The sequence below is a fragment of the Ursus arctos genome, unplaced genomic scaffold, assembly GCF_023065955.2.
Source record: "Ursus arctos isolate Adak ecotype North America unplaced genomic scaffold, UrsArc2.0 scaffold_27, whole genome shotgun sequence".
In the NCBI taxonomy this organism is placed as follows: Eukaryota; Metazoa; Chordata; class Mammalia; order Carnivora; family Ursidae; genus Ursus; species Ursus arctos.
In genome coordinates, this window is record NW_026622952.1 from 27073128 (window position 1) to 27098519 (window position 25392).

The 25392-nt window shown below is 44.5% G+C and overlaps 1 long non-coding RNA gene across 1 annotated transcript in view; it reads right to left on the reverse strand.

The window, feature by feature from the left end:
- The window catches only part of LOC130541897 (uncharacterized), a 173456-nt gene that overhangs the window by 69747 nt on the left and 78317 nt on the right, over window positions 1-25392 (reverse strand). The window contains exon 2 of the long non-coding RNA XR_008955991.1: window positions 18160-18267. This is a non-coding gene — a long non-coding RNA (uncharacterized LOC130541897). The remainder of the gene's footprint in view (window positions 1-18159; window positions 18268-25392) is intronic.

Here is a 25392-nt window from a genome sequence, read left to right on the forward strand (position 1 = left end):
AACAGTATGAAGCTGGCATAAGACAGACTTACGGATCAATAGCACAAAATTGACAGTCCAGAAACAAACCCATATGTTTATGACCAACTGATTCTCAACAAATGTTCTAAGATAATTCAGTGAGAAAAAAAATATTTTCAATAATTGGGGACAATGGATCTCCACATGCAAAAGAATAAGACTGGACCCTATACAACATATAAAAATTAACTCAAAATGGATCTAAGACCTAAAGGCAAAAGCAAAAAAATATATAAAACTCTTAAAAGAAAACATAGTATAAGTCTTCACAGCCTTGACTAGGCAATGTTTTCTTAAATATGACACCAAAAGCATAAACAACAAAAGATAAAATAGATAAACTGGATATCATCAAAATAAGAACTTTTATGCTTCTAAGGACACATCAAGGAAGTGAAAAGATAACCCACAGAATGAGGCAGAAATTTGCAAATCATACATCCGATAAGGAATTTGTTTCCAAAACACATAAAGAGCTCTTTCACCTCAAAAACAAATAACCTAGTTTAAAAACGGGCAAAGGATATAGATCTTTCACCAAAGAAGATATACAGATGGCCACGAGGCACATGGAAAGATGCTTGATATCATTAGCCACCAGAAAACTGCAGATCAGAGCTAGGAGGTAAGTGTAGGCGAGGACTTGGGGAAATCAGGACTCCTGCACTCTGATGGCAGAAAGGTAAAAGGGTGCGGTGGCGTTGGGAGAGCAGTCTGAAGTCCTCCCTCTGTTGGAGTTACCACAGGATCCAGCAATTGCTGTTAGTGCACACCCAAGAGAGTGAAAATGCACGTGCATACAAAACATCTCTATACAAATGTCAAGAGTAGAAACATCCGTAATAACCAAAAAGTGTATACAACCCAAAAGCTTACCAACTGAGCACTGGATAAATAAGATGTGTACGGCCATGTGACTGAGCGCCATTCAGTAAGGACAAGAAAGGAAATGCATGCCTCCGCATGGGTAAACCTGGAAAACACCATGCTAAGTAAAAACAGACGGACACAAAAACCACATCTCAGGTAATTAGCTCCATATGAAGTTCCCAGAACACAGAAATATGCTGAGACAGACAGCATGTCAGTGGTGGTGTGCTGCTGGAGCGGGGGCAGGAGGGGCGGGAGGGGATAGCTAAGGGGCGCGTGGTTTCTTTTCTGGGTAAAAAGTGTCCTAAAATTGAATGTGGTGATGGGACGCGTCACCAAGAATATACTAAAAGCCAGTGAATTGTGAACTTTATGAGATTCCTTATATGCTAAACAAAGAATATCTGAACAAAGCTGCTAATGAAAGAGCATATACACTGTATAATTCCATTTACAGGAAGGTCAAATATAAGTAAAACTCAGTGTGTTGCTGGAAGTCAGCACAGTGTGGCCCTGGGTGGGAGAGGGAAGAATGTGGAACCCAAGCCTCCTGCAGTCTGGGAGTGTTTCATTTACTTATCCAGCTGCTGATGTGAAGGGCTCATTCTCTTCACAAAACTTCAGCGAGCTGTAAACTTAAGAACACACAATCTTCTGAAGGCATGCTATATTTCAATTAAAAGTTTCTTTTTAGGGCACCTGGGTGGCTCAATCAGTTAAGCATCTGCCTTCGGCTCAGGTCATGATCCCAGCGTCCTGGGATCGAGTTCTAGGTCAGGCTCCCAGCTCAGCAGAGAGCCGGCTTCTCCTTCTCCCTCTGCCTGCTGCTCCCCCTGCTTGTGCTCACTCTGACAAATAAATAAATAAAATCTTCAAAAAAAAAAATTTCTTTTTAGAAAAGTAAGCTGACTTACGCATGAGCCAGCCCTGTTGCTTCTGCTCAGTACCTCATCCCGACCAACAGACACACCTCCCTTCTAACTCACCGATGTCCATGGAAAAACTGAAGATGTGTCAGTCCTCATGCTGTACCACAGAGTGACGAAGTATGTTAAATAAAGGAGAAATACAGAAGAGTACTCAGCATCAAATACTTACATCAACAGAAACTAGTAACTGTCAAACCCCTCTTTAAATCATTTGCAGCTGACATACTGAAACATATTATCTATGCTATACAATAGTTCATCTACTAAATAATCCATTAAAATAGGCCTAAAACAAGCCAGGGAAACATTAACATTTAAAAATATCTTTCAAATAAGGTTATAAACATTGAAAGCACTTATTTGTTTTTAAAAGAATACATATGAAAGAAACGTACCGATAATACAGGGAGAGGATAGAAGGGACTGAATATGTCACAAGGCTAAGGTCTTTAAAATTTCTATAGGAAAACGTATTAAGACCCTGTTAAAAGTAGATGTTTGAGATATAGTAAGCCCAACAGCACCGTTTTCCACCTCCCCAAATCCCCACATCAAAAGATGCAAATTAACGAATTAGCAAAACACAGACACTCATGTACCATTGCAAGCAAACTAGATGAGGAGGCATCCCCTTGAGGCACAAAACCTAGAGAAGGTCAGAGGAGCAGCAGGGCACCATGGTACACAGCCACAGGAAGGAGCCAGTGGGTGCTCCTGCAAATGCCCTGGGGCAGCCAGAGAGCTGCGACAAGGGGGTTCACCCAACCACAGCCAGGGAGCACAAGGGTCTCGGGAAACAGCCCCACGGACTCCTGAGCCTGGTTGTACAACCTCCCCTGTGGGACCTAGCCCCACAGTCACAACTCAGCAGAACGGTGACACTGAGGCTAAGGGAAGGAAAGGTAAAGATAAAATTGGGGAACAGAAACAGTGCCAAGAAACCTCAGAAATCATGCTGCCGTATGATTTAACTCCACATGCAAACAACAGCAGGGAGAGCTCATGGAGAGAGAAAAGCCTTCTGCAAAACATTCAGCAAAAGCCAGGTGACATAAAAATGAGCAGCAGGCAAGCATCAAGGTCAAGTCTGACTAAGTTATTATAAGAACAAAGGAGCAATAGCCCAGTAAAGCTGGAAAAATAATTTTTAAAAAAAGGAGCAGAATGACACCCCCACACAATGAAAGCACCAGAAATTCAGGTCCACAAAGTAATTCAAACCCACCACCCGCTACTCTGAACACATTACAAGACATGGAGAAAGTGATGTAAGACATAAAAGAACACGGAAATCAAAATTGGAAGAACTTAGGAACGAGGTGACTGATCTCGGGAAATAAAGGATAGCTCGTTTCATAAATGCGGAATCCCTAGAAGAAACGAATGAATAAACAATAAACGTGTTGAGAGAGAGAGGTGGTTAAAAAAAAACAAACTTTAAAACAAACAGGAAGCACCAAATATTAAAGGCAGGCAAAGAAAATGCAAAAGAGACAACAGGAGTCCACAAATGTGACAATTAAAGCTGGAGGACAGATGTAATTCATGAAAAGTTTGCTGAATTTCACAAAAAAACAGGTTTGGCAACATAGTTAAAGAACCAGAGAAACCAACCTGTAGCGAATAACACCATGATCTATAATTCCATCACTGAACATTAAGAAAATTAAAGCCCTCTGGCATCTGGACGGAAATATAAATGACTTGTGAAGAAAAGGCGCCAGACTGCCCGCTCGTGGCCTCCGCAACAGCACCGTGTCTCAGTGGAGGAGCCTGGACTGGCGTGAAAACACACGCAGGGAAGGTAAGCAGACGCCCTTCCAGGATAAAGGGCTCAGGAAAAATGCTATCAACCCATAACTGCTCGACGATCGTTGTTTCCATGAGCCTCTTCTGCAGAAACTGCGAGACAACATGCTCCAGCAAATCAGGACAAAGCAGTACCGTGAAGAGCGGAGAACAAAGACGAAATGTAAACAGGAGGAGTACCGAATTCAGGGCACAGACGTGCCCACAGTACGGAGACAGTAACCCAAAATGGAGAAAAGTGAGAACTTAGGAAAAAGACTTTCAGTGGTTTTCAGCACTCATACCGGTGGTGGTACTCACCTTGTTCTGTTAATACTGCTGGACAAACAGCATGGGACACAGTAGATGCCTACTTATAGGTCATTCTGACTCTGTTATCTCCTGTGCTCTTGGAAATCAGGATTTTCAGCATGGAAGGAAACAGATACAAGTGCAATATAAAAGAGGCATAGTAAACATTCCAGAGTCCTGAATTTGAATTTTAAGTATCTAAGAATGGATAAAGTAGTCTGTCTTAAAAAATTCACATATACATCCTAGCTAAAGTCTAGACGCAATGACCAACCTGCGGCAAAAGCATCCTAAGAAACAAGACTGTATTCTCAAAAAGCACTTTCACTAAATAAAGCAAGGCTCCTTAGACACAGTCGACTAATTCCAAGTCTGGGATAGAAAATGGATGGTATGAACATCTACCAAAGCCTCTAGAGTCAGGTATCTACCCAAAGAATACAGAAGCACTAATTCTGAGGAATATATGCACCCAACATTTATAGCAACATTATCAACAATAGCCAAATTATGGAAAGAGCCCAAATGTCCATTGACAGATGGATAAAGAAGATGTGGTATAAATACATATATATAAATATGTATAAATATATATAAAAACATATATATAAATACATATAAGTACATATGAATATATACAAATATGTAAGTATATACATAAGTATATTTAAGTATATATAAATACATATAAATATATAAGTATATATATATAAATACACACACAATGGATCATTATTCAGCCATCAAAAAGCATGAAATCTTATCATTTGCAAAGACATGGATGGAGCTAGAGTGTATTATGCTAAGCGAAATAAGTCAGTCAGAGAAAGACAAATATCATATGATTTCACTCACATGTGGAATTTAAGAAAACTAATGAGCAAAGGAGATATAAAAAAGAGAAAGAGACAAACCAAGAAACAGACTGTTAACTACACAGAACACACTGATGGTCACCAGAGGGCAGGTGGATGGGGAGAAACAGGTGATGAGGATGAAGGTGTGCACCTGTCATGATGAGCACCAGGTGATGGACGGAAGTGTCCTATCACTATATTGTACACCTGAAACTAATATTACACTGTATGTTAACCAACTGGAATTTAAATAAAAACTTAAAAATAAGTAAATAGACTCTAGAGTTATGTCAAGGGCTCACAGCCCAACTTGGAAGTGGCCCCACACACCCCAGCCAAAGATGGGGGTGTCAGCACCACTAAAGAAAAGACCACAAGAGACTGAAGCACATCACATGTATTTAATCCACGTGTTTATAATAATATTTTTTAATGAACAGGTCATCTTTGGAGGGTGATGGGAATCAATTCATTATCTTGATAATTTTTACATAAAGCATTTACCCTGCCTTTCCTACATGAACTGTTCCATCGTACAAGATAGAGTAAGAGAAGTATCTCCTGATACAAACAATCCCAAATTACAGATGATAAAGATTCAAATACTATCATTTTTCATCTCCGGCAAATTAATGGACGTACACACTGACCACGGACTGCTGCCAACATCACAGACAGAAGCTGATGTGATGTGCCCTTGCTGAAGGAACACACCATGCCCCACAGTCTTGCCGAGGGAAGGCGCCTGAGTTGACCAATCTCTGGATCCAGCTGCAGCGCTCAGAAAATACAGAGCACAAAGGAACATGCTCGAGCACCACACAAGTACACGCAGCCAGATCTGGACCCCAGGACGTCTGGGCTGAAGGGTCCCGGGAGAGAAGGGGCTGTATGTTAAGAGAGATGTAGAGACACCTCAAGTGAGGAAAATGGTCAGGACTCAGGCCCAGAGTCTGGGATACACGGGTGGAGATGGGCCTGAGGGGTCCAGGGGAGAATGCTGGGCAAGAGGGGTGGGCTGCAGCAGGGAGCACAGCAGGGTGGGAAAGAGGCTCCTCACCAAGGTGACAATTACAAGGGTGTTCCCCATAGGAGAATTCATTAGACCATATGTTTGTATGTTTATCTTCTAGAGCTTTCCTTTTGTCTCTACCATTCTGTTGAAAATATGGCCTCTGACAACTACTAAATATTTAGGCCATCAGCGAGTATCAGAGCTTTATTAATATAAAAGCACACACAGTACCACACAATCAAGGAAGAATAGGCTTGGATAAGGTCAGGGAAGAGAAAGCAAGCTTTCTTATTTAACACGATACTGTGTATGGTCACGGCAGAGCATTTGTGGGCAGTCGGCGTTATAATGAACTTCTGTTTATGGCCCGACGAACGACAGCGCCAGCCAGCAGCATGCTCTGCTCTGGGACACGCAGCCGCCGTGGTCACGGGCCCCTCCAATTAGCGGTCTCTGTGTCTGCTTCCTACCGTGACATGCACACAACACCCTTCCTCCCTCTTCACTGAAGTGTTCTTTCAGGGATTGTTGTGTGCAGCAGGAGCCCTTTAATTGCAGAGGCATGACGATTTTGTAAGAGGAAAAAAGCACAAAACAACCAAGTGCAGCCGTTCCTTCTTCTGGCCTCAGTGATCACCCAAGTTCAAAAACCAAATATGACAGATCAATGGATATATGTGTACATATTACGTTAAGCTTATCAAACATTATATATTACAGATTAAATGAAATTCCTAAAGACCTCTATTTTTTTTATGTGTGTGCAGGGCTGGTTCACAACCCCAGCTGTGCTCTAGAATTTTCGAGACATATCAAACACACGGGTGCCTGGACCCTACTGCAGGACGAGGGACCCAGAATCTGTGAGTGTTTCCTGCTCTCACCATGAGATTCCTGAATGAGGTGAGGGCTGAGCATCACCGACACTGAAAGGGGAAAGAATCTGGACCACTTTGCATTAAAAAAAAGAAAATCGACAACTTACTATAAAGTAATAACCACAATGCACAGCAGGCTTTAGTTAGTGGACTTCAGGGCTCTCAACTTGAGTCAGGGAGGGACAAAGGGAAGAACTGCAAGAGGAACAGGACGAGGAGACACACCACGAACAACAGCTAGGCTTTTACCAACACGTTTGCGGTACATGCAGTGATCTGAATGTAGCTAGTTCTGTTTCCAGCACCCTCCACCACGTGGTCTCCACAAGACGGAAACACACCCAAAACGTGCTCAGCGCGCACACACGCGCACACACATGCACACACACGCACACACACACACTGAATTTCCACAGGGTGTCCAGCTCCATCCACCGCTGGGGAAGCAAGACACACCAGCGAGACAGGGCCCAATGTCAAGCCAAGTAAGCAAGTAATACTGCTCCATCACACACCGGGATGTACTCAAGGAGGCGGACGATAAACACCCGGCATGCATCTCAGAAGGAGAACCCTCAGAGGTGAGTGTTTACTATTCCATTCTCTGGACGTTTCATGGAGTTCGAGCTCATAGTCTTGGTCGAAACCGGTTTAATAAGTTTGGTGAGCAAGACTGATGACGTGCCAGGCTCTGCGGGGAGTGCTGAGAATAACACAGTCAGACACACCTGCTATCTTCACGAGCCCACCCTCTTACTCTGTGGGAAGCAAGGCTCCAAAGGAGCCATGGAACAAGCTGGCAAAGCCTCTTCAAGGGAAGGCGTCAGAACGTGGCAAGAGTAGCCCCTGTCCTCCAGCACGCGACAGCGTGAGGGGCCCCTAAAAGCTGTACGCACACCTAGTCTCTCCCACGAGAGGGAGTCTCTCCATCTCACGGCTGAGGGCACCGAGGCACAGAGAGGTGCCAAGGAGTAACAGAGAAAGGTTCTCAGTCACCAGAGGAATGGATGCCCACAGCCTAGCCCACGACATCCACAAGACGTGTCCACAGGAGTTTCAGAGCACCGTCCACATTCCAAATCCCCTCATCACCGTGACCGTGATGCTGACAAGACTCACAAAGTTTGAACTCCTCCAGCCAGTCTGGGAGACTTACAACATCCTTATTTATGGGTAACTGTCTGTGTTTGCCCCAGCTCTCTCAATAATAGGGACCACCTCTGAGAATCTGAGTTCAGAACATGTCAACATGGTCTCATCACGTGAATTCATTCCATGGTCTCTGACAAACCACTTCACTGTCTCCACTGACAGCCTTCCTTACGGCAAACTAAGCTGGCCCTTCATCCATTTATGCTCGTGACCTCCAGGGACGTCAAGCAGCCAACCAAGGACAGAGCCCCGGGAGAGACCCTGCCACGACCGGACTGTGGACACCAGACCACACGTTTCAGTTGTTCAAGCCCCAGTCCGTAGTAGTTCATTATGGTGGATCAAGGTGAGTGACAGACATGGAGAGCACATCTGGGGGGAAATGCCTGGAGCTCACACATACATGTTCATTCTTAAGTTACCTGAGCCACACGTGGGGCCAATTCTTCCCACCTGATCCAAAAGGAGTCCCTCAGACATTACTAAGGAGCCGTTCCTGCCAACTGCCACATCAGGGCCCATCGAAAACAACAGCCCGGGCTCGACAGGGGAAGGCCCCCCCAGAAGGGCTCTGCGGGGTCTCCTCCCACACTGTGGATGAACCTCCTAGAAACAGGCCTGGAAACACAGCCTGTGAATCAGTCTGCATGTCTGCCATTCTGCACTGAGCTCCAGGCAAGACATCATTAAAGGAGGTTCAGTGCAAAGTTGCGATCCACACTCTGTTTAAAAATTCTAACCAACTGGGGCGCCTGGCTGGCTCACGCGCTTGAGCACCTGATTCTTGGTTTCAGCTCAGGTCATGATCTCAGGGTCGTGGGACAGAGCCCCACATCAGGCTCCGTGCTCAGCGCAGAGTCCGCTGGAGATTTTCTCTCTCTGCCCCTTCCCCTGGCTTGTGTGCGTGCGTGTTCTCTCTTTCTCTAAAATAAATAAATAAATCTTAAAAAAAAAATTCTAACCAACCATCTACACTGCAGCAAACATATTTACCAATTTAAGCATGAATTTATGGTGACTGAGTGGAGCCCAGACATTTTACAAGAGGAAACCTCATGGTCATTATAATGCTGGGGGACGGCAGGGGTCAGAAGGCGCATCCCAGAGCGCTGCTGGTTTGCTATGGACGGCAGGACAGAAGGACAAGTGTATCACGCACTGGCGATTCTACAGGAACCAGAGGCAACGTGCTTCGGGAACTGTGGGTACCAGAAGCATGAGGAAACCATGACATTTAGCTGTGAAACCGAGCTGACGCAAACAACTGCTGGGGCCCGGCTTCTGCCGTGTGCTCTCATTTTCCTCCCAGTCAGCGTCTGTGGGATACATGTGTCTAAATTTAAGACCAGAGAAAAAAGTTCTTAAGAACAACACAGCTGTTGTGTTACTGTTATGTTCTGTTGTTGCAGATGGTTCTTTAAATCTAGGTGTTTATTTTGTTATGTAAGTATAGATCCATTCGTCCTGCTGGAGAGAAAGTCGTCAGAGGAAGGAAACGGCTCTCAAACACCACGGAAGAAGGTCTGTGTCTAACACACTCACGCAGTAAGTGCATAACTGTTCTGGAGTTATGACCGTGCAGCGGGAGTCTGGGGCGTCCTCTGCGGCAGTGGGCACATCAGAGCAGCGGCTGATACAGGGAGAGGAGTTCCGCTCTGCAGGTGCACAAGCACAAGCGAGATGTAACAGCCACTGTCACAGAGACACTGATGACCCCTCTCTAAGCATTTCAAGAACCTGGCAACTCAACCAAGCATGGAGGAAGGGATTGTAATTCCAAGCTCGCACGTGGCAAACCTGAAGCTCATGGGAAGAACCAGCTCAAAGCACCAGGAAACCGGAAAAAACGATGATCCCCAGGAGAGCCACGGCTCTTGCAGCTCTGCCGCCAGATAATGCCCTCCTGCCACAGGCAGGCATGCCGGGGAAGTGAGTGTGCCCACCTAGGGCCAAAAACACCGCGACTCTAAGATACAGTCACCTGTCTGACAGGGAGAGAGGGGGAGGGGCCGCAGAGGGAGGGCAGCTGCGAGGACCCGAAGGCAAGAGCCTGGCCAGATCCTCAATAAGGCTTTGATTTCCCACCCAGTTCTTCAGAACGTGTCCACAGAAGGTCATTTCAAACCCCAGACGCTGGCTTCCTAGATTTGAGAAGCCATATTTAAACAGAAGTAGGAAACTTTTTAAGGATCTAAAGAATAACTGAAATATTTAAAATAGTAGTTAATACCTTAAACACGTTCCTTATATCATTTAACTACTAAGTTGTGGTGTGAACCAAGTCAGCATAGGCTGTCGGCTCCGATCACAGAGCCGCTCCTCCTCACAGCGCATACACACACCCAGACACACCCCCAGACACACACCCAAATACACACACTCATACACAGGCACCCAGAGATATCATGAGACACACACAGACACACCTGCTCACACAGAGATACATACACTCAAACAGACACACTCACACACACACACACACACACTCAGACACACACACACACTCACAGACACACACTCACACAAGGAACACTGAACGTCATGTCCATGCTTGAGTTCATGAAGTCTCAATCTTGAAGTTAACTGTTTTTTGAGAAATAAAGTAGAGCACATTTGGGAAGAAACTATAAATAAAACCATCAGGGTAAGAGTGGTCTAAGCCATGCAGGAGGAAAAACTCAGGCAACAATAGGGATATGACCCCAAAGCTGTGTTTCTGAAAGCTGCTCTTTCTTTACAGAGATTTGGTAGAGGAAGACAAATCTTTTTTTAAGGTAAAAAGATCCAACTCCCCTAAAGAAACACAAGTTAAACTGCAGCTAAGCAGCACACAGAGAGGAAATTTACAACTGTTGTTTTAGACTAAGAATAGTTGGTTCCCACAACAATGTCCTGAATAACGTGTTCGTGGCACTGGAAAACAAGAAATGCACTCTTCAGCCTGGATGTGCCCAGAATCTCTTACAGACTTCCTAAAACGAGACTGCTTTGTTCCGTCCCGTCTGTCTTTTCTCCACTGCTCATCTGTTTGCACTTTAAAGCACACAGACTGAAGCGTCTGCGTCCCGCACCTGCTAGGGCTCTGTCTGTAAACCCTCCCCGCGTCCCTCACACAGCACTCGATTGACAGCGCTCCCGTCCGACTCCTCAGCCTGTGCTCCTGGATTCTGGCCAAGACTGATTTCTTCCAGGGGCACAGGTTCGAAATGACTGAATATAATTGCATCCTGAGATGGATCTTAGTGTGCTCACCAACCCTGATTGATTGCAGGCAAGTAATTCACGCTGGAATTCTCTGTCCACATTCATGAATCTTATCCTTTGATTATTTCATTCTTAATCAGGACAACATCTTCATTATATGTATAGTGTCATAGAAGAGAGTAAGCCCATTGCACTGAAATTAAATTACAAATCCACGTCCTACTGCAGAATCATCAGTCCCAATAAACAATTTTTCCACTACTTAAAAAATGGTAAAGGAGCTAATCTTGTTACATTCTGGAAATAGACTTACATAAAATATACAGATAAAGTATGAAAAACTTACACTTTGCAACTATTTTTCCAGGAAATGTAGAAATTTTGTTCAAGTTCATGGTAAAACACAAACTCTCCAACAATGAGAACCAAGCACAAGATTACGTGACAAATAAATATCGTGGTGAGACAGTGATGGCCCCAGAGATGTCCACAATCTAATCCCAGAATTTGCCAACCTCGGTACCTCAAATGGAAAAGGGACTTTGCATCTGAGATAAAGGGTCTTCAGGTGAGGGGATAGCCCCGAGATAATCACAGGCGTCCATAAGAGCAGGGACTGTTTCCCAGGTCCGAGGACCAGAGGGAGGGACGTACCAGAGACATGAGGATGGAGACAGCAGTCAAGGAGCAGGGAAGGCATGTGGGCACCTTTAGAAGCTGGAAAAGGTAAGAACAGATTCTCCACTGGAGCTGCCAGAAGGAACCAGCGCTGTGGACATTTCAATGTCTGCCCGGTGAGGCAGTACCAGATGCCTGAGTGACCTACAGAGCTCTGAGACGATAAATTTATGCTGTTTAAGCCAACAAGTTCACAGTAATTTGTTACAGAAAAAATTGTGAGTTCTCTCAGGATAAGGGCCATAAAATGCCTACTCTAGCACTATGCCTACCCAAAATTTCTACGAGTGATTTGGCCATATCACCACTCCTGACATTGTCAGAGACAGCACCGATTACATATACATCATTAGAAAACTACAACATACCATCAGTGCAGTAAGAAGTACTAGCATTTGGACCTGTCGAATCCCAATCCTCCCGGCTGCAGCTAGAGCGTGCCTATCGGGTGTGCTTATTGACTCTGTGTCTACACACACTTGGAAGTCAGACTAACGTACTCAGGTACAAAGTTGGACTGAGCAGGTGCCCTGCAGATGTCTTTCAAAGAACTGACTTCAGGGGGAAAAGGCCCATCTCCAGGAGACCGTCCTGTGCCAGTTCCTCCATCCTAAATGATCATGCAGCGTTTTCACGGTGACACTTTTCCCGAAAGCCAAGCCAAGCAGCACCTTCCAGGGATTGTCCAAGACTCTATGTGCCCTAGCATACATTCACACACAAACACGTAGTTGTTACGAACTCAACAGGCACGTCCAAAAGAAAGAAAAAGCTTTAACATAAATGTCTACCAACAGAAGACGATGGAAAGGGGAGAGTGATGCAAGAGTCTACCTCAATTAGCATTTTCCCAAAATAGGAAGTTAATCCAGCATGAGAAAATGGAACGGCATCATTCTCAGGAAATGGTATTCCAATAGCTAGTTAGCCAACTAGTGGCAGAAGTACAGCCTTTGCTTGATACACAACCAAAATAAATCAGAAGAATTACAGACGTGAATGTAAAAACTCAAATAAAATGTTAGAGTAAAATATGGCTGAATGTTTATGCAAATTTTGGCAAAGAAAGGCTTTTTATTTAGCATTTCCCCAAAGTCAGAACTCATGAAGGAATACATTCATAGGCATGACTGTGTGACGACTTACTTCTTACGTATATAAAAATCATAAAGTTGAAGCTGAAATGGCAAACTGAAGCAGCAAAAAAAAAAATTCTGGATCATAAATACAAGAAAAGAGTTAATACCTTATGGTCTGGATTTCAAAACAGTAAAATAAACATCCTAATAACATTGACATGAGTAAAAGACCCTACACTGTGCCATTTACACACCAAGCAAAAGTGAAAAGTGGGGGAAAAAAACATTCAACAGAACCACTAACCTAAGTAAACAAAACTGCCAAGAGTGGATCATCGGTCGAGCCCATAATTATAAAGAAAGTTTAAAGCAAGTTTTATATTATATATATATACACACACACACACAGACACACACAGATACATAGATATAGATTTATATATATATATATATATAAGTTTAAAAAGCAAACATTGTGAAGTGTGCAGTCTGAGAGGACAAACATTGCATTTTTGTAAAACCCATATTTGCAATGTATGCTGAAAATCTTTCAGATCTTCCTATCTTTTGAAACATTTTAAGTCCACAAATGTATTCTAAGAAAATAGTTAGCTGAACAGAGGAAATTTGTCCGGGCATTACTTACATTACCAGAGAACAGGACATCGCTATCAACCTGAGTGATGCCCGTATCATGGTATACTTCATTCCTATTAAAATATTTTTAAATATTTTTATTGACAAGGACAATTACCATAAAATACTGCATTAATTTATTGCAACATCTGTTATTGAAATAATTGGTATAATCATTTTATTAATACAAATTGTGGATATATACATATAAGGACATAAGAAAATATGAGAAGTAAACCAAAACATCAACAATGATCATCTCTGAATCTTATGCTTTATTTATGCCAATTTTTCTATGGTAAGATAATTTCCTTGCATGGTTTTTAAAAAGGAAGAAACAAGTAACTTAAAAGAATTTACAATTACAGTGTTCCCAATTTCTACAAGTAAATTTCTGAATTAGCTAGACAGAAGGTACTCCCAGAAATAATTTGTACAATTTATTCTTAATACATACGTACTTGCTGAACTAAAAAAGTTGAACTACTTATTCACACACGTGCTCGATGCTCGTCATCCATGCCCAAAGTCCTTGCAGGTAAGTGTGATCTGACGGTGAGAATGGAGACTTACGGAGCTTATGACCCACACCCCCCACGGGCAGGGACGGTGAGGGGAGACAAGCAGATGAACACACTCCACCACAGTCAAGAAAGAGTTACAGATGAAGCTCAAATAGAACCCGGGTTTCCACTGCCAAGCAAATACTGGACACTATCCACACCCCGCCTCCATTCACCCCGTAACACCAGAAACTGGACTCCCCACCAGCAGACAGGTAATAGGAGGACCCTCCTGGCTTTCTTGTTAATAAGGGAGAAAGGAAAGAAAGCATCAGGTTTTGCCCCATAAACAATTAAACCAAATTGAATTCATACGTTTAATAAAGAAAAGCATTTGGGTTTATCAAAGTTAACCAAAACCCTAACTAAAAACCAATGACACTACCCAATGAAAATGAATAATGCTCTAAGAGAGGGCTGTTTCTGTTGCCTATAGACAGTCAGGATCATATATGGTACTATTTTGTTTCTCTTCCTATATAATCTTTGTCTTGGAGCAACATAGATCTATTCATAGTTACCTTGACAAGAGTGAATTTTCTTTTGCAAAATAAACGAGATTTCTACATTCAGAATTACTGTGGCTTGATCTAGCAGCAACACTAGGAACGCTTTCTATAATTTCTCTTATTTTAAATGAGACAAATATCAAAATACAGCCTGTTCTTATCCGCGTTGAGCACAACAGAAATGTAAATACTGCTCTGAATTCTGCATGAGGATTGCAATATTGCCAAGGTTGGGGTTAAGTATGCAATGTTGGGGTTATGTACGCTGAGACATCATATCAATGAAAAGATAAGCATCTGAATAATTCCAGTAGGTTTTCTGAAAAACATTTTATTGTTATCCCAAAAATCCAAATGTGCATTTTAAATATAATCTATGTAAACGAATTTGCATGCAAAACATTCAATGTCCTAAAAGCTCCCACTCCCATGCAAAAACAAAAACAAAAAAATACTCATATTAAAGACAAATGGTTTCTTTATCAAGATTCTATTACTGCCCTATCCTTTTTACTCAGACTCTCAAGGATACCTAAGTATGATAGACTAGATCACAAAAGTAAAGCAAAGTTCCTCAACCTTGTCTCTTTTGACATTCGAACGAGCTCACCCTTCACGGCAGCAGCGGGATGATTAGTAGCCTCGTGGCCTCAACCCACCGGATGCCAGTAGCTCCCTTGCCCAGTTATGAAAACCTAAAACCTCCCTGGACACTCTAATGTCCACTGCTAGGGGGCAAAACTGCCCCCTCCCGGGAGAACGAGCAATATAAAGGGAGACATAGGCCTCCCCGTGGAATTTGGAGTGGCCTCCCAGGGAGGTGACCCACGTCTGTCCACGGACAGAACAAAGAAATTGAGAAAGACAGGATCCAGGTGGGGAGAAGAAGTCTCCATTTGCCTCCCTGTCCTTCCCCAAATCCACATAAAGGCCAGTGGTGGGGGAGAAGGGAATACATCCCAAACATAGCTGGAAAACAAGAGCACTCCAGAGACAGCAACATCATTAAGGAAATTCTAAGAGAAGAAGACAGATGGAACCCAAGGGGCCAAGTGAGCCCAGCGTGGCCAGGGGGCAGCTCGTCCCGGCCAGCGCTGGGTGAGTCGCATGGAGGGGAGCAGGGAAGACGGGCTTCTGACGACTCCTACCCCACAAAACCCGAAGAACCGTGTTCTTTCCATGAATTAACCACCTCTCAAAAACGCTGATAGAAATACAAAAATCTTCAGCGCCCGACAAGGTAAAATTCATGGGGAGATTTATAACACCAAACAAATGTCTTTTAGAAGGGAGGGGTCTCAAATCGCTGACCACACCTGTTACAAAACGCGAATCAGAGCAAATTAAAACCAAAGTAAGTAGAAGAAAGGAAATAATCCAGACCAGAACAAGTATCAGAGAAACAGAGAATATAAAAACAACACCAAAGTCTGGTTCGTGGAGAAGGTCATTAAAAGTGACGGACCTGACTGATAAGGAAAAAAGGAGAGAAAATTCAAGTTCAGGGAAACAGCATCATGACAGATTTTCAGATCCTGAAAGCGCGCTGAGGGAAGATCAGGAGCAACCTTGTGTCCGTGAATCTGAAAACAGGTGTTTTTCAGTGGGGTGGGCGGGGATGGCCGTCCCTCAAGCGACACTCGGCAACGCCTGGAGACATGTCTGGTGTTCGCCGCAGGAGGGAGGGTACGATCCGGTGGATGCTCGACACCTCCCCACACCCGGGACCGCCCCGACCACCAAGAATCACATGGTTCAGAATGTGAGGAATACCTTTCACACACCACGACTCCGCTGGCACAGTTCCGCAAGGTGAGAGGTCTGCCCTCCTAAGGCCGAACCTAGGAAAAGGGCCTTGTACGGCCACAGGTGTGTCCGCGGAAGGCCAGCGTGGGTGCCGGGCTGATGACAGAGGCGGCAGAGGGCTCGCTGCAGTGATTCGGGGAGTCACGGGGGAGGTCAGAGCCATGGCAGCGCCCTCACCTCTGCGATCCCCGTCTACGTGTTTTCCCTTATAGGGGAGAGTTGCATCTCCTAGGGAGCTACTGCTGCCCCTGTACAAGGTGAGGACGGAGCTGGGGGGCGTGGGGGCAGCCTGCGGCAGGCTCCCACGACAGCTCCACGGGGGACTAACCGACATCGCTGAGCATGGCCCTGCCCCTCTGACACTCGCCACACTAGGAAGGACTCCTCCCAAGGAGTAACATCCAAGCATCACCAACAACGCACTGGCCTCGATGTTCCTGGCAGCCACAGGCAGGCCTGGCGCCAATGAGCGCTTCCCTGCTTGGGGAGCGAGCATCCTGGGGGTGGTCTCCACACCGCACTGGGTCCCGGGCAGTGGGGCCGACAGCCAAGTGCAGAACCCCTTTATCCAGCCCCACTGAAAGGTCTCGGATGCGCCTCACATCCTTTGTAACACACTCCTTCTCTGCCTAAACGGGCCAGAGTGAATTCTGTTCTTTACGACCCAGAACCCTACCCAATTCCTGGAGGAAACAGGCAGTTGTCTGTTCCTAGCTTCAAGGAGTTTGCCTGAGTTCCGAGCCCTGAAGCGGCCTCGGGGAGGGTCTCTGCTGAAGCAGACGGGAGGAAGAGCTTAACAGGAAAAGCATGGGGCGACCGATTGGCTCAGTCAGAAGGGAACGTGACTCTTGATCTCAGGGTGGTGAGCTCAAGCCCCACTCTAGGTATAGAGACGCCTTAAATCAATAAATAAACTTTAAAGAATACTAAACATTAAGAAAAATAAAAATTAAATAAAAGGAAAAGTTTGTCTTCTATCTCCCCAAAGGCTCTTACACAAAACTGAAGTCCCAGCTGTGGGGACAGACACCCAAAGTCAACCTCGTTTTCTGAGAGTATCAAACAAGCCCAAGAAGATGTCAGCAAAGAGATGTGAATGCGTGAGGTGCCCGAGTGACGCAGAGAGGACGGAGGAGACAGAGAGGCATCATCAGAGGGTGCACCCAAAATCTTACCGCGTTCATCCACGCAAATCTCTTCCGGGGAAATAAGACACTCTGACGTCTCCTCTCTTCCCCTTGCACCATCAGAACTAAGGCGTCTGCGTGTGAAGGCTGCGGCGGACTGTGTGAGGTACTTAGCAGCACCGGGAGGGGAGGTCACAGCCCCGCCATCACCCGTGGTCGCAGGCAGGTGAGCGGTGGGCGTGGCCTGCCGGGACTTGCTGAGAACGCGGGAACTCTGGGTATTTCAGGAGTGTGTGGCAGCCAGATGTGTGCGTCCCTGCTCCGCGGACACCAGCTCTGTGCACCAGCTCCCGTGTCCCCCCACGCACACAAAAGCACCCACCACCGATGCCACATGGTGGCCTCTACAAACCACTATAAAGGAACAACAGCACAGCCCGAGAAGCTCCGTTCGGGGGATTCCGGTTACCTCCACGACTGCCACGGGCCGCGCACGACGCAGACGCTGGGCACATCTACCTCCACCTTCCACGTGAGGCCAGTGGGCCGCCACTGAGACCCCACTGACCTCCTCAGAGCCCCTCCCCACCTCATCCACCACAGCAGAGCAACAAACACGGCACCTCATCCTTCTCAACAGAAGAGCGCCCTCCCCTCCCGCGTCCCCACAGCCGGCCCGCCGGCTCCCGCCCCCCACGGACGCACAGAGGGCGGGGAGCACAGAAGGGACATTACCTGAGCAGTCCCCATCACGGCTGGGCTGGGTGCAGGCCGAGGGCGTCCAGCGGCAGGTGCTGTGAAACCGCGCCAGGCTTATGGCCGCGCCGCAGGTGGTGCCAAAGCCTAAGATGAGGAATGGATAGAAATGGGGAAAAGATGATAAAAAAAAGATAAGCATCCTCCCCCCAATGGAAAAGAAAATACATGGAATGTACATAAAAAAAACATGACACTAAGCGATAACTAAAACCGAGAACAGCGATTAGGCAGAGAAGCCATCTATAAAAAAATGACACCAGGTAGGTTTAAGTCAGACCCTGAAATGCTGTGTATATACGTGCAGACCTACGTCCACGGGGCAAAAAGGTCATTTCTCAAGCAGGGCGTGAGATGATGAGACATCGCTTTCCCACCTTCAAAATACAGAACCGGAGAGAAATAATAGAACCATACTTAAACCAGGGGCAGTTAAGGTGATGGCAGAAGCAGTATTCGTGAACCTGAGCGAGCTCTGAGACTCCAAGAAACAAGAGCGGTACCAGCAATATTAGCAAGTGCTCATTCTCCGTCCAGGAGAAAAATAGCACCAGACCCTGATGAAAATGAGGGCAGCCTTTTAAAAAACGGGTGCAAGAAAATATATTTTGATAAATTCTAAACTTCTGCTCCTTCTCTCATTGGAAACTAGTACATACCCCACCACCAAGTGAATCAGATGAAACGGGAACCGGGTCTCTTCGAGGAGGTTGTTGGTAACATCACACGGGAAAAGCACGAGGAGCTTTTGTTCTTACTGAGCCGGTAGGAACACAGAATGCGCACCGTACACACTTCATGTGCCCTCGGAAACCACGATCAGGTTGTGACTTTACACGAAGGCCCGAGGTCCTACATAGTGCTCTCACCTTCCGAAACTTACCCCGTCCCCAGAATCTCTGACCAAGCATGTTACCAAATGCCAGGGCTTCGTTTCTAATGTGCGAGCCTCATAAGGTAAGAAAATTAGCGAGTGTTTTATGTCGGCAAGCATACTCGGCAAGTACTGACTCTAAAGAACGCACAAACCAGAAAGCAACCCCGGCTTCCCCTACCAGTCAGTACGTGTGCTATGACTGTCACCTAAGCCGCGTGTGTGTTTCCAGGCATCTCCTCCTGAAGTTCCGCCTTTCCGGAACGACACGCCGCTTCTCACTGGCATTATTCACGTCCGGTACCAGGATTTCTCCTTTGTTTCTTGCCTGAAGACTCACACAAACCCTGCAAATCCCTTTCTGTTGGGCATTTGGGTTGTTTCCAGTTCTTCCGAACTGCTAAGATTTCTGCACATTTCTATATGCTTCTCCTTGCGTTTCTGCAGAACACACAGGACGTGCGTGTGCTGGAGCCCACGTCACATATCACCAGGTTTTCTGTGGGCCTCTGCTGGAGTTAGACTTTCCCACTGTTCTCACGGATTTGCAAACACTTTTGTTAAGATTACTGACCAAATATATTTCCACGCAAACTGCCTGTTCCATAGACTGGTCGGCTTCTATGGGGGAAGTTTCTGCTGACTCCGTAGTATCTCTGTATATATTCCAGACCACCTGTCTGCCCCACCCGCTGCACCACTCCTCCTGCCTTCTCATGCCTTTACTTTGCACTGGTGGCTTTCAATGATTTAGACAGGTTTAATGGGAGTTATGTCCAAATCTATCAGTCCCTTCTCTTTAAGGGCTTCTATCATTATATCTTTCCAATTCCACGATTTAAAAACATATTAAATTCACATTTAATTTGTTTTTCTTCATACTTTTTTCTTTGCTGCCTTATATAGGATTTTTTCAATATATAGGACTTTTCCGTATATAGGATTTTTCAGTGTCTATATATTTTATTTCTCCCTCAACAGTTTTAACATATACAAGTATACATATATTTTTCTAGCAAAGCCATTAATCAGTATCTCCAATATCCTCTTGAACAAAAGAAGAGCTTGGGATGCTTACACTTGCCTCCAAGTTCACAATGCCCTCCCCACACCACAGCTGCTCTGACATTACTATTGTGTGGATACCAAAGGAAAATGTTTTACTTATTCTAAAATCAACACTTATAAATAAAAGTGTCCTTGATCTCTTGGCTAGCATCCTTCTGAGTTCATTATTCCTCATGCTCAAAAATACCTTCTTGTTTTTCTTTCAACATGGTCTCTCTGTGGTAAACTGTTCAGGTCCTTTTATGTCTGAAGAGATCTTTATTTTGCCTTCAATACTGAATGACAGACGAAGAACAGAATTCAAGAAATCCAACAGATAGTTTCAGGCACCTATCGTTGCCTTTGAGAAATTTCTCATTAATCTATAAGCAATTTCTGTTCTCTTGACGAAGTTTTTCAGGATTCTGTCTTTCCCCTGGATACTGCAGTGTTTCACGAGGATGGGTCAAGATGTACATCTTGTTTGCCTTTGGTCTAGCAGGTGGTACAATTTTTCTGTACCCATTTTTTTACTTGAGTTTTTAAATTCCAGTTAGGGAACATACAGCATGATATTAGTTTCAGGTGTACAATACAGTGATTCAGCACTTCCATACATCACCTGGTGCTCATTGCAACAGGTGCCCTCCTTCATCCCCATCACCTGTTTCCTCTCACCCCCTCCACCACCTCCCCTCTGGTGACCATCAGTGTGTTCTGTGTAGTTAACAGTCTGTTTCTCGGGCACCTGAGTGGCTCAGTTGGTTAAGCAACTGCCTTCAGCTCGGATCATGATCCCGGGGTCCTGAGATCGAGTCCCACATCAGGCTCCCCTCCCCGTGCTTTGCGGGGAGCCTGCTTCTCCCTCTCCCTGCCACTCCCCCTGCTTGTGCTCTCTCGCACTCTGTCAAATAAATAATCTACAAGAGTCTGTTTCTTGATTTGCCTCTCTTTTTTCCTTTTGCTCATTTGTTTTGTTTCTTAAATTCCCCATGAGTGAAAGCATATGGTATTAGGTGGTACAATTTTTCAACCTGAAAACAATTTGTATCAATTTGGGAAGATTAATGGCCATTTTATCACAGATACTGATTCACTCCATTATTCCTTTCTTTAGCTTCTATCAGAAGCATTTTTTGCCTTTCAGATCTATGCACTGCATCTCTGCAGTTTCTCATGTTCGTTTTGGGCTTAATACTAAGAAATTTCTTCAGCCTCATCTTCTAGTTCACTAATGTTTTTTCAGCAATGTCTGATCCATGAATGTCTACTGAGTTTTAATTTCAAGGGCTATAATTTCTATAATATTTCTAACCACATCACCTCCTACTCTTGCTGCATAGCTGTCCCCCCTAGCACATGGGCTGCAAACAGGGATTCAAGCAGGGTACCAACTCCAGGACCCAGGATTCAGTAGTGACACAGCCTCCGAACATAGGTTACATAACCACAGCATGATGTTCCCTAACATGTAAAGTGGAAATAATTACAGGACCCAACTCATAAGGAAGTTGTAAGGATTAAGGGGGTTATTCACGTAAAGTCCTCAGAACATTGCTGGGAACATCTTAAGACTCAACACATGTTGCAAACATGGCCTCTGGGAGGAAAACGTTTAGCCCTCAGAGTTTATGCCCTGTGCACCTGTGGGCCTATTAATTCAGTTATACTAATCCAGGTGTTGGCAATGTCTGTTCTAATTTTCACTGCTCCTAATTTTAAGGAAAAAGAAAACTAAATTCTCATTGTAAATTTCTCCCTTTTTCATGGCATCCCACTCCTATTTTATAGATGAGATTTTGGGTCTTCTGAGTTTTCCTCTGGTCTATCCTTTAAATTTACTTTAACAGCAGGCTGCCCTCTGTAATTCGGTGTGTTTTGTCTAGCAAGTGATGAGTACACTTTGATGGCCTACTTTTCCTCACCTCTCTGTCCCCTCATCTCTCACAGTCAAAGCAGCCATGAGTCCTTCTTCTGGGGCTCCACAAAGTTGAGGGGCAGGATGACAAGCATATCCTTCCTGATCAGCTAGAAAAATGTAGACTCTCCCTCAGTGAAGAAGAAGGGACCTGAGACTCTTAGGCTCTTCTGAGTATGCAGAGCTGGGGGAGGAAGAAAGCTGTGCTCCCCCACCTCCCAAGGGAAAACGTTCAGGTCAGGAGAGCAGGCCCTTGGATGAGGGTCCTATCAGCAGCACCTCTGAGCTTTTTAGACCCTCAAACCTCCTTTAGAATTGCACTGTATAATTGTAATATAAATTTAACTTTCCATTTTTATTCTTCAGGGCTGAAAAGAATAGGTTTTAAGAAATCTCTCACACACACGCAGGCTTCAAGAATGCAAGGCAGAGCATGGTCCATATTTATATTTTACACAAGGTATTTTCCCTGATTAAAAAGAAATAAGACGAATACAGGAATCTACTTTCCAAATCACAAGATACTTTCCCAATTACAGCATATGTACATGAATATAGAGGTATTACACCAAATACTACCTACCTAATTTCTAATATCCGCAAATATTTTAACTGACCTTCCCAAAATATCTCAAGTACTTTTTACCTTTAAAAAAGAAATAGGAGGGCACCTGGGTGGCTCAGTTCGTTGAGCATCAACCTCTTGATTTTGGCTCAGATCATGATCTCAGGGTCCTGAGATCAAGCCCCACATCAGGCTCCATGCTCAGCAGGGAGTCTGCTTGAGAATCTCTCTCTCCCTCTGCCTTTGCCCCTCCCCCCTTCCTCTCTAAAAAATAAATAAAAATTAAAAATAAAAAGGAATATGAACCATTATGATATCTATATGACAACAGGAACTGAAGAACATAACATGTTTGCTCTGCTGCTCCTTTAATATGAGAAAATATAAAAATGTCACATTTTTTTTAGTTGGTTGAAAGGTAATCCACTCAATAACAAAAATATCTTCTATTATAGTTAAGAAGAGATTACGGCAAAGCATAACTGAGTAATGCCAAGGAAACAATCCCACATGCATTCTACTTAACCCATTTTCCACTTACATGAGGCAGAGATCAGTCACTCCCTCACTGGGCCCCACCAGCCAAAGCAATCATCACCCCTCTTCTCCAACAAATGGGAACTAACCACTTACCGCATTTCCACACACGTGGAGAAAAAGTAGACCGTGTTCACAGAGATGTGAACCTTGGCCCTGATGTAATTCTAAATATCACACATTAGGTGAAGGTCAGAACGTATGAACAGAAACATAAACAATGTGAAAATAAGCCATTCAACACTATCATATCAGATAAGTGCTATAATAGCATTATTTTTCCTCCAAGCGTTAAATTACAGGCACCCACTTAATAGCAAGCTTCTCTGTTTACAGAATGAGATTGTCTAATAAATTTTTTATATACAAAAATATGTACTCAAAAGCACTATAAAATTCAATGTTATAAATAGGAATTTTACTATAAGCATGTTAGCATCATCACTATTGTTCCTTAAATTCAGTTTTTCCTGTGCTCCACAGCTGCATGTCTCAATTTCAATCTGATTTCTCCAACCAGTTTAGAAATTTAGTTCATAGATTCATGTACGTCTTCGAAATATTTTTTAAGTTTATTTATTTTTTAGTAATCTCTACACCCAACGAGGAGCTCGTACTCACAACCTGAGATCAAGAGTCACGCACTCCACTGACTCAGCCAGCCATGGGTGTCTTCTAACTGATCACCTGTTACCCCCGTCTTTATCAATGTCTGATGCATTCTCCTTAGCACCCAAAGCCCGGGAGCATCGCTGACTTAATTCCATCTGTTTCTATCTGATCCCTCTGTAACACATTACTCTAGGATTACAGATTCCATTGAAATGTCATGGGCATCTCGCTATTAGCAAAAGAACTCAAGTCTCCACTACCTTCTCTAACACTACATCTTCTCTGCCACAGACTGATTCTTCCTCCTTTTAAGTACCTGCTTCCTCCTCTCACCTCTGCCGTGCCATCTTCCACTCTGACTGCTCTGCAGGAAGAGAGCAGAGCGGTCCCTGCGAGGCCAGAGGAGCACAGAACACTGCGGGACAGGGAGGCACACCACCACTTCGAACAAAGTCACATACAAGGGCTGAGGCTTTGTCCGTGGTCTTCACACTCAGGTATCAGCAGCCTGCACCTGGGTCTTCAGCCTGGCAGCCTTCCTGCACACTTCAGACTTGTAGCCTCTGCAGTCATGTGAGCCAGCTCCCTACCATTAGTCTCTCTAGACAGAGATAGAGGTATAGATACACATCCTGTTGGTTCTGTGTCTTTGGAGATCCTTGACAATACACATCTTAGTAGCAATCACATCGTGTATGGTGGCAGGTAATAGAAAAATGAACTCAAACTCACGTAATAATAAAGGCAATTTACTGGTTCATGTGGATGCAAAGTCCAGAGCCTCAGAGTTCGTTTGATTCCATGGCTCCATGATGCCAAGTACTTGGGAATCATGTCTTCTCCTTGTATCTTATGATCACAGCTACAACCCAAAGCTGATTACACCTCATGGTGGCTGGACGGCTGCTCAGAACTTCCAGAGATGTTTTGCTCACTTACAGGGAGAGAATGTGAGTTCCAGAAGCTGTCTTAGAAGAGAGGTAACCTCTTTCTCAGAAACCCCTTTTCCAATTTCAAAAGACTTGAGTCAGGTTACGTGCCTACTGGAATGCAAACCCACAGCCACGTGAGGCAGCTAGCTTCCTCCAAAGTTCCTGGACTGCAGTGGGACACAGGGATATGGCAGTGGTAATGCTGTGGGCATTCCAAGAGAGATCAGGGTCCTGATGCACCATCAAGAGAGCAGGGGTAAAGTCTGGGCAGGATCCGTCACTGTCCAAGCTTACAGCCTCCTCACAGGCTCTTACGTTTCCAGAAGTATTACAGAAGGAGACCCAATTCTGCAGCCACCTATGGATGGCACTGTTCACAAAACGCCATCTAATCAAGTCGGCAATTGCGTTTAACAAGTGTCCCAAAGTAAAACAAGCACGTTTCTAAATACTAGAAATGTTTCTGAGAGCTGAGAGCTACACAGGTTGGCACTGTGAGAAAAATGACACAGGACAATATTAAGACATCAATCCACAAATCCCTGTGAACTACTTTTCTTCTTCTGTCTTCAGTTTAAAAAATCATTAATAAATTGGATAAGAAAACTCATACCTTTTTAGATTCTCATGTTGAAAATGGTACTCAATTTACTCAGTAAACAAGACTATGGGAAATTGTGATGTGGCGTATGTCATAAACAAGAATTGTAGAAAAATGATTCTCAGT